This window comes from Ambystoma mexicanum, chromosome 7p, assembly GCF_040938575.1.
Source record: "Ambystoma mexicanum isolate Mex_15411 chromosome 7p, UKY_AmexF1_1, whole genome shotgun sequence".
Taxonomy (NCBI): domain Eukaryota; kingdom Metazoa; phylum Chordata; class Amphibia; order Caudata; family Ambystomatidae; genus Ambystoma; species Ambystoma mexicanum.
In genome coordinates this window covers 480,876,537-480,892,001 of record NC_090939.1, presented here as the reverse complement: position 1 = coordinate 480,892,001, position 15,465 = coordinate 480,876,537, and the positions used below count along the sequence as shown (strand labels likewise).

General features: G+C 45.5%; 1 protein-coding gene across 1 annotated transcript in view; it reads right to left on the bottom strand.

The window, feature by feature from the left end:
* The window catches only part of LOC138526129 (amine oxidase [flavin-containing]-like), a 569,128-nt gene that overhangs the window by 38,282 nt on the left and 515,381 nt on the right, over window positions 1-15,465 (bottom strand). The window lies entirely within an intron of this gene.

The window sequence follows — 15,465 nt, the reverse complement described above, 5'->3', positions numbered from 1 at the left end:
TATTTTAACCTCTTACCCCACCCCATATATATATAAAGACATTTGGTGTTTTCTTCGGCAAAAATGTTTCCGTAAAAAAATTTTTTTTTTTTTTACTTTATTTTTTCAGTAAAATCACTGAATAGCCGTCAATCCATTCCAACATAGCCACATGCCTATGCACATACAAAATGTTCTTATGCCATAACAACATACAGACATGTTTGTGTTGGCCCCTTAATTGTGTAGAAATCGTGCACATATCTACCGCCTCTGCAAGAGACACACAAAGGAAGGAATTTGGCGCAAGTCAGAATAGCCTCATATAGTGCAATCTGCTGGGAGCAGTGGGGGCTGTTATATGCGCCTTATGCCCCGCAACGCGGTGATGTAAGCTGTTACTAATAAATCCCGCGCCCCCGCTCAGCGAGGGCAGTTCCGGGCAGACAATAACACGCGTGTGTACGTGTCATCATTGCTTCCGCTGGAGCTGCGCAGCGGGGCCTAATAGCATGGGGTCCAGTCATCCTGTTTCCCGCCGAAGGCTCGGCTGGAAATCAGGATCAAACATTGGCGACGAGGCAAGCAGACGAACGGTGCAGGCGACACCCAGCAAATTAAGCCCTCAGCAGGGGCACAATTTTTTCTCGTTTTCTCCTGCCATTCTCCATCTGGCCTGAAACAATTCCGGACACATCCACACATGATCACAAAGTGGCCATACAGCTAAGATCCTGAAGGCGCAAGACCCAGTGGCAGATGTCATTGGGCCCACCTGCATGAAAAGGGCGACAGGCAAGAGTGTCGAGCGCACATCTCCACCACACGACCTGAGAACTAAGCTTGGCGGCAGTCACCGAGGTGAGGGGACATCACAGCACGTGCACACAGGCAAGCACCAGGGCCACGCACCATGGCGATGGGAATCTCTACTCCCAGGTCTAGCACGCCCTCCAGACTGGCCACAAATGTATCACCATCCACGCCACAAGCACGCCCACAAGAGGGAACGTCGATCGCACTTGGTCCCTTTGAGCCATACACCGACCCGTCATCGGTTGGCCCATGGTGGCAGCTGTGGCTACAAAAATGCGAGATGGCCATGGAGTGCAAAGACTTTACCACATCAAGGAAAATGAGGTCGCACCTCCTACTAAACGTCGGGAAAGAAATACTACGGATCTTCAATTTGCTGGCAATAACAGATAGCCTCGACGTCTACCAACAAACCAAGGATGCGCTCATGGCCCACTTCATGCCCCAGCTCAATCCAGACTACGAGATATTTATATTCTGCACTACCATCCAGCTGGAGGATGAGACACTGGATGCCTATCACACGAGGCTACGGAAGCCCGCAATCTCATGTGAATTTACCAACATTGAAAAGGAAATCCGATGACAGATCATGAATGGGATGCAATCAGAAAAACTGAGGAGGATGGTGCTCAGAGAAAAAGGCATATCTCTGACCAGGATCCTGGAACTTGGCCACCAGAGGCATTCACCGGCATTCACGACGGTGAAGGTGGCCCAAATCACGAACCGCCAACACACGAGGGAAGAAACCGGTGGCAACAATGCATACCCCAGATGGCAACCAAGAACCCCAGGACCCGCAGAGTATGGGTGGTGCGGAGGACCTCGCCATGGTAGACGCAATTGCCCAGCTCAAGGCACCACGTGTGGGGCATGCGACAGAAAGGACCACTACGCCAAAGTCTGCAGATCCGCGGGGCTGCCACAACAACCCCAGAATCCCCGAAATAGGATCCCAACCTTGGGAAAGAAGAAGAAACAGGCCAGTGCTCGCCGAGTCGAGATGGCAAATTCATCGACCGAGGAGGAGGGGGACGATGTGACACAACCACAGCAAGGGCCCGCAAATGAACAATGGAAGAAAGGAAAGAAAATATACCTGGTCTCGGCACGGAACTACGGTGACACCACACCCAAAAGGAAACTGAGAAGGCGGAAATGCCAAATAGCCATCCAGGGACAAGACATCTGAATGACCATAGACACTGGGGCATCCGTCAATGTCATGCCGCTGACCGCATTCAAGAGACTACGGCCCCCACCAGTCCTGAAAACAACGGACACACTGTTGTTTGCATATGGGTGCAAGACTCCATTGCCCATAGCAGGTCGATTCCAGACCACACTCAGCAAGGGTGACAAGTCGCTGCAGTCCAAAATCTATGTCGTAAATGCCGGAATCAAGTGTCTACTAAGCGGAGACGCGGCAGAGGACCTCGGCCTCATCAGCTTCATATGCGAGGTGAATGAATCACAAGACATTGACAGCATCCTCGGGAAGTACCCAAACCTCCTCAAGGGGATTAGATGCCTAAAAGGGAAGTCCATCAAGCTGCACATCGACGAGTCCATCCAACACCGAACAGTATGACACCATAGAACGCCATTCCACATATGAAACCAGGTGGAGAAAGAGCCCTGAGCACTCGAGGATGCTGGCATCATTGAGGAAGTCACCGGACCAACACCATGGGTGTCACCCATGGTAGTCACCAAGAAACCCAAACAGCCCGGGAAAGTGAGAATATGCATTGATATGCGCCTCCCCAATGCAGCGATAAAACGGGAGCATCACATCACCCCGACCCTCGATGAGATAGTAGCGGACCTCACTGGATCCAAGGTATTCTCGAAGGTCGACCTGAATGCCAGATATCACCAACTAAAACTCCACCATGGGTCCAGGTACATCACGACATTTTCCACTCACATTGGCCTACGCAGGTAGAAGCGACTCAGCTTCGGGATCTCCTCAGCAGCCGAAGTATTTCAGCAAACGCTACGCGGCATCCTGGGGGTATTAAATGTCAGCGATGACATCCTCATACACGCAAAGGACAAGGAAGAACACATACGACGGCTCCACATGCTACTCAGCAGGCTAGAGGATGCAGGATTAACAATTCACAAGGTCAAGTGCGAATTCCTAAAAGAGGAGATCTCTTTCTTTGGGTATACCTTCAACAGGGCAGGCATCTCGGCGGATCCCCAAAAAGTAGCAGACATCAAGCTGCCTCACCCCCCATGACACCTATGGAGGTACGCAGTTTCCTAGGAATGGCAACCTACTGCGGGAGTTTCATCTCCAACCTAGCGATGCTATCAGAACCAATAAGGGAACTCACAAAGGCCAGCATAAAATGGGCGTGGGACCCTGCCTGCCAAGAAGCGTTCGAGAAAATCAAGGCATCACTCTCGGCAGACACCACCATGGCATATTATGACCCCACATTGTCGACCGAGCTGTACGTTGATGCCAGCCCAGTGGGCCTTGGAGCCATCCTCATACAAGTGGCCAACACAGGAGAGTCAATGTCGATCGCATACGCCTCCCGCGCCCTGACGCCAACGGAGAAACGGTACTCCCATATCGAAAAAGAAGCGATTGCAGTGTTGAGGGGCTGCCGCCATTTTCATCTCTATCTCTTTGGCCGAAAATTCAAGGCCTACACGGACCACAAACCGCTACTCCCGATCTTCACTGGCTCATCCTCACATCCCCCAGCCAGGATAGGAAAGTGGTTACACCTACAACAATATGACTTTGAGTTAGCATATCAGCCAGGCAGTGGAAACCCAGCTGACTTCCTGTCAAGACACCCGAGAGCAGCCAAACCAGGGGAAATACACGCAGCGGAAGAAACTGAGGAAGACATTTGCCAGGGGATCCACACAATGAAGCCAAGAGCCATCAGCATTGAAGACATTGTAGAGCCCACGCAAGCCGATCCCTGCTGTAACCTAGTCAAGGACACGATCATCTCGGGGGAATAGAAGTCTTTTCTACGAAACATCCACAATCGAACGGCCGAAGCAAAGGAGTTCTTAACTGGCATAGTCGTAGTGAGACAAGACCTTTCAATTACAGAAGAAGGGCTCATTTTAAGAGGGACCCGCATCGTCATCCCCACGAGCATGCAGGACAGAATCATGGCATTGGCACACGAGGGTCACCAGAATGGTAAGAACCAAGGCCCGGATCAGACACCACATCTGGTTCCCACAGATCGATGGGAAAGTGGAGCAACTGATCAACACATATCTCCCATGCCAAATAATGGGAGCACCGCCCAATCCCTAGCTCATACTATCGGCGGAGCGAGGGTCCTCAAGATGGGACGTCATCAGCATAGACTTCTTTAAGATACAAGAAGGCACACACCTATTGGTGGCGATCAACGATCACTCCAAATACCCAGAAGTCGAAATCGTGACCTCCACGGCGGCGGAGCTGGTCATACCCGCGATGGAGAAAATGTTCACCACTCACAGCCTCCCAAGGCGGATTCGGAGTGACAATGGCCCACCATTCCAAGGAGAGGAGTTCAAAAATTACCTAACCGAACTCAATATTCAGTACCACCACATTATGCCAAGATGGCCGCAGGCCAACGGCGACGTGGAACGTTTCATGCGGACAATAAACAAAGTCCTGTGCCTGTCACGCACAAACTCAAGCCCCTGGAGAGTGAACCTCTACAGATTCCTGAGGAATTACAGGGTAACAGCTCAACGGGGATACCGCCGGCGGACATGATGTTCGGAACCATCATCAACTCATCCATTCCCCATCACCCGAGCAGGAGCACGGACGCGTACGACAGGGCACGCACCGAGCTAAAACAAACCGTGGCTAACGAGCACATGAGCAACAAGAGGAACTCCAAAAGGTCCCGTCACCAAGTAGGTGACCAGGTGGTGATGGTGAGAAGCCCATCCAAATCCAAACTAGACACACAATATGACTCCCTCCCATGGACTATAACCCAAAGGCACGGGACCATGGTAACAGCCAGGAGGGGACAGAGACAAGTCACAAGAAACGCATCTTGGTTCAAGACAGTCCCAAAGCACCCATGGACGGATGGTGCCCCACAACATGAAGAAGAAGATGACCAGCTAAGGGGAGAGGAGAGTAATCACCAGGAAGGTGAAATGACCATCGAAGACAGAGTGGAAGATTTGCCAAGTGAACCAGAGCTGGGTGAGCGGTACTATGAAGGTGAGCAACCCGAGGGGAATCACGGGATAGCGCCCAGGGGTGGACGATGTGAGCTAAGAACTGCGCACCGGCCCCCAGCCAGACTCAGAGACTATGAGTGGTAGAAGAACAGCCGAGAGACTACCGAACTCACGTTAAGAAACACTTACCCGTTGTCGCATTGTTTTGTAAATGTTTGGTTAAAATAAAGGCGGAATGTTATATCCGACTTACGTCCTGCAACGCGGTGACGTAAGGCGTTACTAATAAAAGGCCCACTCCCGCTCAGCGAGGGCAGTTCTGGGCAGACAGCAACACGCGTGTGTACGTGTCATCATTGCTCCCGCTGGAGCTGCGGCCCAGTTATCCTGTTACCCACTGATGCCTCGGCTGGAAATCAGGATCTAACATGGACCTTGGCTGAGCCTACTGCCACAAAAGGAGGGGCTGCAGAGGTGCACAGGCCAGCAAGGAACATGCTGACCACGGAGATTATAGCAATAAACTCTGACTTGGAATGCCAAGAGGGTAACTCTTACATACAAGCTGCAATCCACTGTTCCGACAACTAGGTTTGCACCGATCCAGCAAAAAACCATTACATTTAGAATAATATCCACCATTACGTCATGAATTAACTTTTAAAATATCTATGACCCTCAGTGTTGTAAATTGGTTAAACATATCCTGGAAAGTTGCTAACCCATTAAGTGACATTTTATCCACAACACATCACTCATAGCAGTGTTTAGAGGGGCACAGTACACCATACATCATTTAAGTTGTAGATACATGTCCTCTGGCCACCGAAAGCGGCTAATATGTGGTTAATCCAGAGTCTAGAACAACACAACTAGTAGCAGTCATTTTATAATAAAGAGCAAGTGAGCGGTTTGGCAGCAGTGTCTTGGCATTTGGATCGTGCTGCAGTATTTTTGGAGCAGGCATCTGCATTGGACACCTAAAACTTTGAAAAGACTACTTAACAGGCCCCCATGCGCTCATGCGTGCATGCTCACAGCAAGTGAGCTTAAGTGAATGGTTTGGCGGCAGTGTCTTGGCATTTGGATTCAGTTGCAGTATTCTTGGAGCAGGCATCTGCATTAGACACCTAAAGAATATTTAACTGGTCCCCACACGCTCATGCGCGTGCACCGCACTTACAGCAAGTCAGTGTAAGTGAATGGTTTGATGGAAGTGTCATGGCATTTGGATTCTGTTGCAGAATTCTTGGAGCAGGCATTTGCATTGGGCACCTAAAACTTTGAAAAGACTACTTAACTGGCCCCACGCCGCCATGCGCGTTCCCTCGCAACAAGCAAGCGTAAGTGAACGGTTTGGCGGGTCGAGGGGTTAGGAGGCCGGTAAGTTTCTTCCACTGATTGGCTGTTCTGAAGACTTTCTCCTGCAATTGTAAACCACTTGGTGCAAAGCGTGGTGGGGGGCATAATTACTATCATTAGTTAAGTCCTGAGATTGGAAAATGATCAACCTACTGAAGTACTGTGTGTTTGAACTGGAGCAGTGGAACACAGTATAGCGTGCCACAGTACGAAAGTGAAATAAGGGTGATGGCAGGTGATTACCTTTGAGCCCGTGGTGCCTCGCTGCCCTGCCTTTATTCTTGTTTGCTACTTCTATCTTGACGTTGAATCTACAACTTCAGTGGCACTTGCCGACATTTGTTAAACACGTGCGAAGTCAAGAGCGGAGTGCTAGTTTGCACATTTGTGCTCATGCTCTATCTCCTTTTCTCCTTACCTTCTTTATTTTTTCCTTTTTCTTTTCCCTTCCTCAACTCATGGTTACGCTATAAACAGTATAGGCATACCAAGGAGGTTCTACCGTATGTCCAAGTCATGCTGTGGTAGGAAGTGGGACCATGAATCTGGTGGAGTAAGAAGATTTAAATAAACTCTTAACGGCTTAAACAGCTTTAACAATATTAACGTGAAGCATAAGCAAGATCAAATGGATAAGCCATCTGACACATGAACGAGCCCTCTCAATGGTATGAGTAATCAGCTGCAGCAACCAGAAAACCAGAACCCAGTGCATGCCTTGATAGCTCCCGTGTTGATCGAGGGGGGCTGCCAGACTATAAAAAGAGGAGGCCTGGGTTCAACTTCAGAGCCATTGACGTTGAATAACGTCTCTTCTATCCAGGCAATTCAAGATAATTTCTCAGAGCAGATGTGGGAGAGTAAGTTGAGTAGTAGAAACCGAATTCCCAGCTCTTCATCTACACCCAGGGGAGAAGGCTTAGTCAACGCTGCCTCAGAGAAAGTCATGATAAACCCATGTACAAACTTGGAGTTGTGGCCGAATGCTTACCCGGTTTCATTAGATACAAATATCTCTAATTCATTATATATGGGTGTAACTAGAGCCCAGGTTTACTCTGAGCCAACTTCTCTCCTTCTTGGCATAGAGGGTGAACCCTATATTTTAGGTAATAAATCACAGAGGAATATGAAAGATGTCTTTCTAAAGCTGGGAACAAGGTCTACAATGAATACATATGGAGTTAAGATGAACTATCTGGAGCCTGCCTTAGGAGTGTCTGATAGAAGTATTTTGGAAGCCCTTTTAATAGTGGAAAGAGAATTAGACATTTTGGAAGATCGGAATTCCATCATCACTGTTGATCTGAGTGAAATCAAGTCTGTGGATGAGGTCGGAATTGACATGGTGAGCAATCCAGCTTCAATCTTAACGGAACACTTGACTTTTGACTCAGTGGAGGGGCAGTATAGTTCAGTTCGAGGTTACCATGATGAAACATTAAAATACATGGATGAAAGAGTAAAGTTGCCAGCACCATTGATATCTGCATATTGAATGTAGTATTGAGTTCCTTTGTTAATTTATATGAAAACATAAAAGACACTCTGTCTACAAATGTTTTGCAATCAGCAGAAATAAAGCTGACGATTGAAATGGTATGGGATTTGATTGAAAAGCAATGTAGCAGGAATGTTCTGCATCAAACAAAAACATCAATTTCTTTAGCGGCTCTAAATCAGAAAGTAGAAAGTCTCTTAAATACGCTAGAAGTATACAATTCTGTATTCTCAAATGGACTCACAAGGCAGAAAACAAACGCAGAGTCGATTAATTCTAAGGTAAAAAAATATATTGAAGATACCCTCAAGATCAATGTGATGAGGAATATTTTAGAGAAAGAAAGATGGGGATACTAAGATCACCAAAACGGAACAATTTCACAATGGTAGGATGTGGCATCAGTGGCCAGGGTGGATACTGGCTTGATTGACTGATCAGGAGTTTGAAGTAGTGGCTGTAAAAGCCAAGTGGACATTCTGCCATAAAAGGGGAGAACAAATAAAAACAAGAAAAGAAGCAACAAACAGGGGACAAATGTTAAGGGCTCAAGAACATATCGAGGATGTGAGATCGGATGTGAGATCAGAAGAGGAACAATCTCTTAATGAAGTGAGAGAAGGAAAGAATGAAAAGTGTCATGAATAGATGATAAGCAATTGTTGTCTATTAAGGGAGAGTCTGGAGATGATCGACCGTATGGAGGTTGAAAACAAGGACTTTTCTATGCAAAGTCAAGCATGTGAAACCGAGGAACCCCTGAGTATTTCAGCTGATAGAGGTCATCAAACGGCCCCAGTGAGGGGGGGGGGAATTAATTATGCCCAACAAAAAAAGTAGCCCTGCGCAAATGAACAAGCACAGATAGATTGGAGACAGCTGGATTCACAGCAAGTCCTGCAAAGGAAAGAAACAATGACAAAATCCAAACTACCGGTAGAACAGTGGGTGCCGATTTTTCTAATAGGGAAAAATAAACCAAAAGTAAACCTGGTTACTGGCAACCATTCGCCCCTACTCCATACATTGCCTTTAGTGCTCCCAGAGACTCAGGCAAGATCAACTTTCCATTCAAATGTTGCAGCGACAACGACTTTGCAAGATAATGATACAGCAACAACTGTGATCAACCTATTAAAAAAGGAAGAGGGAAAGAAAGAAAAGGAAACTTCAAGTAAAGAGGATTTTTCCAACTCTTGTTGAGCCTCCTCACGTTTGGATGGAACATATGTCAAACACTGGAGATCAGTCAATCTTGAATAGACAAATCGATTTTGAAAATTGTGAAGGATGTGCCAGAGCTTTACTTATATTCTACCTATGATATAGGTTATATACACTTCCCCTATGCAAATGTAACTAATATAGTGGATGTGGGTATTTAGTCGTGATTGGGTTTGAATGCTTTATTGTCAGCGGCAGGTGCATTTTTGAAAAACAGTTTTAAGACAAAACCCAAAGAGAGGAAAAATGTAGTTAGGGGAATATTGGGTGGGATTCAACCAGAAACGGGCAAAAAGTCCAGTGGGCAAATGTCTGTGTTAACACAAGTAAATGGGAGTGACTAAATGGGGAGTTCCAAGAGTAGGATGTGGGCATTGCTGACGGGGACCTTGACTCAAGTCTTTCAGAAGCTTAATGAAAATAAAGCTCTGCTTTAGTAAATAACGCACTCAATGTATTAAGCTGGAATACGCAGGGTTATAGGAGTTTTATCAGTGAAAATGCTTGTGATGATACCTTACGTTCTTTTGATTTAATCCTACTACAAGAAACGTGGCTGCTTTCTGAAGTCAAATTTGATGGCTTCACTATAATATGTCAACTGGCAATTAATAATAACGGTGGACGACCATCTGATGGTCTGATTATTTCCGCAAGAAATTCTAAGATTACAAAAGTAACAACTAAAGCAAATTCTGAGTATGGAATTCTTGAAACCAACATGGATTTTTATGTTAATTTGTCAAGAACAAGCATTATGGTATTGAATCTTGACTATAACCCTACCTGTTCCAAGCTAGATGAGTTCCGTAAGTCTGTTTATGATATTCTATCAAATGTTGGGAGTCAGGTTGGAGGGATGAGCATTCTACTAGCGGGTGATTTAAATTCATATTGTTTGGAACTACTTGGTATAGGCTGTGTGGTGGAAAAGGGCAGGAGGTGGCTTAATTTCTTTGATCAATGGGACTTGATCGTGTGTAACGGGAATGTGGAGGGAGATCTGCAACCGGGGTATACCTTGGTAGGAAATCAGGCGAAATCTGTTATTGATTACATAATCTTGTCAATAGATTTATTTATTTATTTATTGTTTCTTGTTAAGCGCTTATACAGGAAGTAAATACTGTTCCAAAGCACCCACAGGCCAATAGGGAAGGGATAAGGGGGATGTAAACACAATTGAAATACATACAAATATGAATACAGGAGAGCGGGAGACAAAACCTCTATGCCTTGTGAGTGTTCAGAATGTGCATGTGCAGAAGGGAGGGGGAATGGGATAGGTGCTGTGGTGCTCATGGGTGAGCAACAAATGAAGTGCAATGTAAAGTAAGTGTGAGCCTTGATGGTGGATGGCGAGCCGAGGCAAGTGCCGAGGATAGACAGAAGCTGGGGGGTGGGGGGATTCAGTGTGGGAGGTCAGGGCCCTGTGGATGCATAAGGGAACACCAAACAACCAACTGGGAGATTAGCTGAGGAGAGTGGGGGGAAGGCGGAGGTAAAGAGGAAGTCTTGAGGAGCTTGTGGAATTTAAGAAAGTCCTGCTTAAGACAAAGACAAAGAGGGAGGTGGAGGCTGTTCCAAAGAAGGGAGCCAGCTGAGGAAAGAGATAAACCTCCTGCCCTCTGTTTAGCTAAATGCTTTACACATGCAGATTTGGTGCCAGAGGAATATTTAGTAAGAGAGAGTTGCAGATAGTATGGTCCCCGGCTCCAGAAAGCTTTGTGGATGATACAGAGGGATTCTAATTTAATTCATGTAGCAACCGGGAGCCAGTGAAGACTTTTTAGGGCAGGAGAGATTGGGTGCCTGGGCTTGAGGCCACAGGTAAGCCTTGCTGCCCTATTCTGGATAAGCTGGAGAGGATTCAGAGTTGAAGAAGGAAGATTAAGGAGGAGGCCATTGCAATAGTTAAGCCTAGGGAGAACCAGGGCTTCGGTAACATTGAGCTTCCGGAGGAAGGTGAGAAATTCTTTGACAAGGAAGAGCTGAAAGTGGGACTTCTCGGCAATGTCCTGAGTATGACAGAGGAAGGAGAGAGAGGAGTCGAAGATAACTCCAAAGTTTCTGACTTCAGAGGAGGGAGCGGGGGCAGTACCCGTGAAGGAAGGCCAGAGCGAAGGGAAGAATTCAAGAACCGGGGTCCAATTAGGAAAGATCTTTGTTTTGCCGGCATTGAGGCAGAGATCATTGGAAGTGCACCAAGCATGGATGCCAGAAAGGGATCTCTTTGAGTGTTGTGCTGGGATGTGAATAAGACCCACTCAGAGAAGTGATCACAATATGCTGACCCTCAGGATGCTGTAGCTGTGGGGGTTCATCCGATAGTAGTGGGCAGCATATAGAACCAATGGTTAATGGGGGGGGAAACCGCTTGGTTAAGTTCAAACGGAAATGGAAAGGTCTGAATACAAATCAGAAAGACTCCCTAAAAGTCAAATCATGGGCGAAATTAAGATCTGCATGTCAGTCAGACAGTTTCAGATGCTTTCTTTGGGATCTGGTTAAACCTCAAAGGGGTGGGCAAATAAAAGAGACCAGCCATAAATCCTGCTTTGATGAACTAACCTGGAAGTGTAAGAAAGAAGTAAGGAAATAATTGAGACATCTAAGGAAAAATGCTATTTAATACGCCAACGACAGGGGGAGGTAATGCTGGAAACTCTTGTCACAAATAACAGCTGTAATTTTGTAATTTTTGTTCCCTATTAAATGGTAGGAAAGCTTTGCAATACTTGGGCTAAAGCAACTGCATGTCAGAAGATCTAGAAGATGACTTATCTAATTCTATTCTAAAGGCTGATTTAGAGACCTGGACCACAATATTGTATCTCATCTTTAAGCGTTCCATTGAGTCCATTGAGAGGAGCGAATGGGCCTCATTACGAGTTTGGTGGTAGCCATGCCCTTAATAAGGACATGGCTACCCCCAAACTCAGGTCCGGCTCCAGGTCCTGCGAAAGGGGAATTACCAGGCCATTCTGACCTTGGAGGGCACGAAAATTTCCCTTTCGCAGGACCCGCAGCAGGTACGTCCTCATTCCCATTTGAGCCCACATGGGGCTCAATGGGAATGGGGAGGATGGTAGCAGCGGTACTGTTCATTACGGTACCGTTGCTACCATCCTGTTCTGCTCGCGGGTGCCGCTCTGCACGTCTGTTCTGACCAGGCGTGCAGAGCGGCCCCCGCGAGCAGAACTCGTAATGTGGCAGTAGAGTGATAATGAGGCCCATGTCCTGAAAGCTGTAAGTCTGCTGTAATAGTTCCAATCTTCAAGAAGGGCGATCAAGCAGATCCTAACAATGACCACTCATTCAGCCTTCTTCACGGATATAGTAAAAGTTCTGCAGGTGCAGTTTTGCTGGAGTTGGAGAGTTGGGCAGAGAGTAAGGGCATTCTGGATAAAGCACAGATCGGCTTAGGTGTGGCATGTCAAGGACCCTAAATGGGTTGATAGTAAACATGCTCAGAGACCATACATGCTGGTCAGGTAATCCCCCACTTTGTGTGGCTTTAATAGACCTGCCTAAAGTCTTTGACACAGTGAATAGGAACCAGCTATGGGAAAAACTAAGAGTATAGGGTATCCCTCCAGGACTTCTGGCAATCCTAATGTACTTGCATCGAGACACCAATATTCAGGTTAGATTGGATAGACAAGGCCATCTCACTCGACTAATACCAACCGAAAGGGAAGTGAGGCAGGGATGCAAACTTGCTCCCTGTCTGTTTAATCTATATTTGGCAGATATAAAAAGCACACTGAGTGAACTTGCATTCACGAGTTCTAGGATTGGTAAGGCAAGGTGAGCTGGCTCGCCTATGCCGTTGACATCCTACTTATTGATTTTACCCCCCACCCCCCCGTGGAATTCAACAATTTCTGGGTCCATGAGTGAGTACGCATTGGCTAAGGAACTGGCAATTAACCCTAAAAATACCTATGTAGTGAGGCTTGGCACTCAGAAGAACAATGGAAATACATATAGGTGGGTGATGGAGTCTAAAATTATTAAACCAGTTTTGGAAGTCATATATTTTGGATTTAGATTGACAGCATATGTGAATGTGGGTTCAGTAGGTAAGAGAGAGTTAAAATATATCAATTGTCCACTGAGATGAAGAACATCAGAGCTAATTTCTGTAGATTCTCACTGTTCCTGCTGTTAAAGTTCTACCAGGGCAAAGTAATTCCCACCCCGTTATATGGCATGGATATAAAATCCCAGCTGTGGGATCTTGACTGGGATTATGTGGAGGGATGGTTGTGGAAGAAGATCTTGTCTTTACCATTGTCCTTTCCGGCAGTCTCACTTCATTATGAGTTGGAATTAAAATCACTCAGGGTAAGTATGGAGTGGAAACTACAGGCTAATTATATTGCCTCAAGAAAACACCCTTTATACAGATTTGCAGCAATAAGAACTTAAACAATCAAATGTCTTCATGAAATTATTGACTAAAAAGGTGACCTCTATTCTGCTTCGTATTTCTAGAATAGTGGATGATTTAATACTTAATGTGATCAGATGTAAGCAAACCTTAAATTAAATGGACTAGATATGTACTATTGAGGGGATACACTGGTTAAAACTTCATGGTAGCCTTTCTTATCCTGGACAAATCTCTGTTGGTTCTTCCGAGGTATTTGAAGTGGTTCCCAGATTGTAGAGGAAGAGATGTTCTGCTGAGATACCGGTTATACCTATTGCCAACCGGAGAAATTCTGTCAAATAGGTTGGGGATAAGACCGGTGATAGACTTCTGTCCGATATGTAAAATCAATAACCGGCGGTCCTTGTTTCACATTTTGATTGAATGTGGAGAGACCAGAGATATGATAACACAGTCGTTCTTGCGATGGTTAGAGACTAGGGAATTTTGGTATCGACTGTCCTCTGGGCATGAAGTCTTCTTATCCATTGAATTTATTAAGGTGCTAAAATGCTTGAATTGTATAATGTAAAGCCCTGAGGACAGGTTGGTTTGAAGTGGATTTTTTTAAATTAGTTTTTATGTTTCTATACTATGGAATGATTTGTTTAAATAAATTGTATAAAGCTTGGTGTATTTTTGTATTATGTGAAAAGTCAAATACTTGACTATAACACAATAAGAACAAAAAAAGAACGTTTTGAAAAAATTGCACGTTGGTACCAAAGATGTAGTATTTATCCCTTCCTTCGGTAAAACTTCTTCTTTCATATGAGAATGGGATACATCGGTCGTACTCACAGATTTGCTTGCTTCATTTGACCCCTGGCAGTGTTGGGCCTGTGAAATCTCCAGCTAAAGGATTCATGTTGTATTGCAAAAAAGTGGACCGGTTTCTGCACCAAGTCTGGGTAGGCGGCCTTCTTTCAGGAAGTCCCAAGTCTGTGTACTGACACATCAATTGAAATGAGTTTGAGAAACGTGTTGGTAGCTCCGTAACAGTACCATGATTTTGTTACCAGATTTTAATCATGACTTAACCCTTACATCATAATTGGACTCATAAAGCAGAATGTGATGGTTGTCAATCTACTTTTTCAACACAAAAAGCCAACATTTGCCAAATGCAATTCATGCAACAAGACATAGTTCCAATTAATTGGCAGGAGGATAATAATTTATGCCAGGCAGAACCCCTTGAAGGAAAGCCCATTGAAGGTAGTGGAACCAAGCATATCGTATTGCTGCTGTTGGGGCTCAAGCGTCTTAGAATGAGTTCAATTTTAGGCTCTGAAAAGATATTGAGAGTTCTTAAGTCATCACTTGGCCCAGAGGGTGTGCAGTGAGCACTGCATTTCAAGTGTCTGATTGATACTCCCATATGCAGGAAATGGCAAAGGCACAAACACCTCTTTTCTGGTTAGTACTTTTTAGATGGATTATTTTAGCCTCACTTGTCACAGGGTATCCGCGATTAATATGATATGATAAGTCATTTATAAAGTGCCTGTACAGAAGTGTTTGAAGTGTACAAAAGTGATAACTTTTAGTGTGAGCCGATGAGGGCAACAGCCCAAACTCTAGATTTCAATATAGATTGTGCAAGTTGAGGACCACATTCTCTGAAACATTTTAGGACAATATTGCTTCCTTGCTAAACAAAAACTTGTAATGTCGTGGAAGTGGCCTGTTCAATCTAGTTGTAACTTTGTGGTGCTGAGAATTACCACTTGCGAAGAATTGACTGCCATGCAGTGGGTCACAGCTGCTGGTATGCTCCTTCTGCAATTTTTTGAAAGCCCCAATTTGGCAGCACCGAGTGCTCACTAGATAACTGCTGTAAACCCATCTCCACCAATTTTCACTGCTGCCAGGCAACAACTGGTTTTGGATGCAGAGTCTTCACTTCAGTAACGAGATGAACACTGACACTGGATATCAGCATCTTGGAATCTAAAAC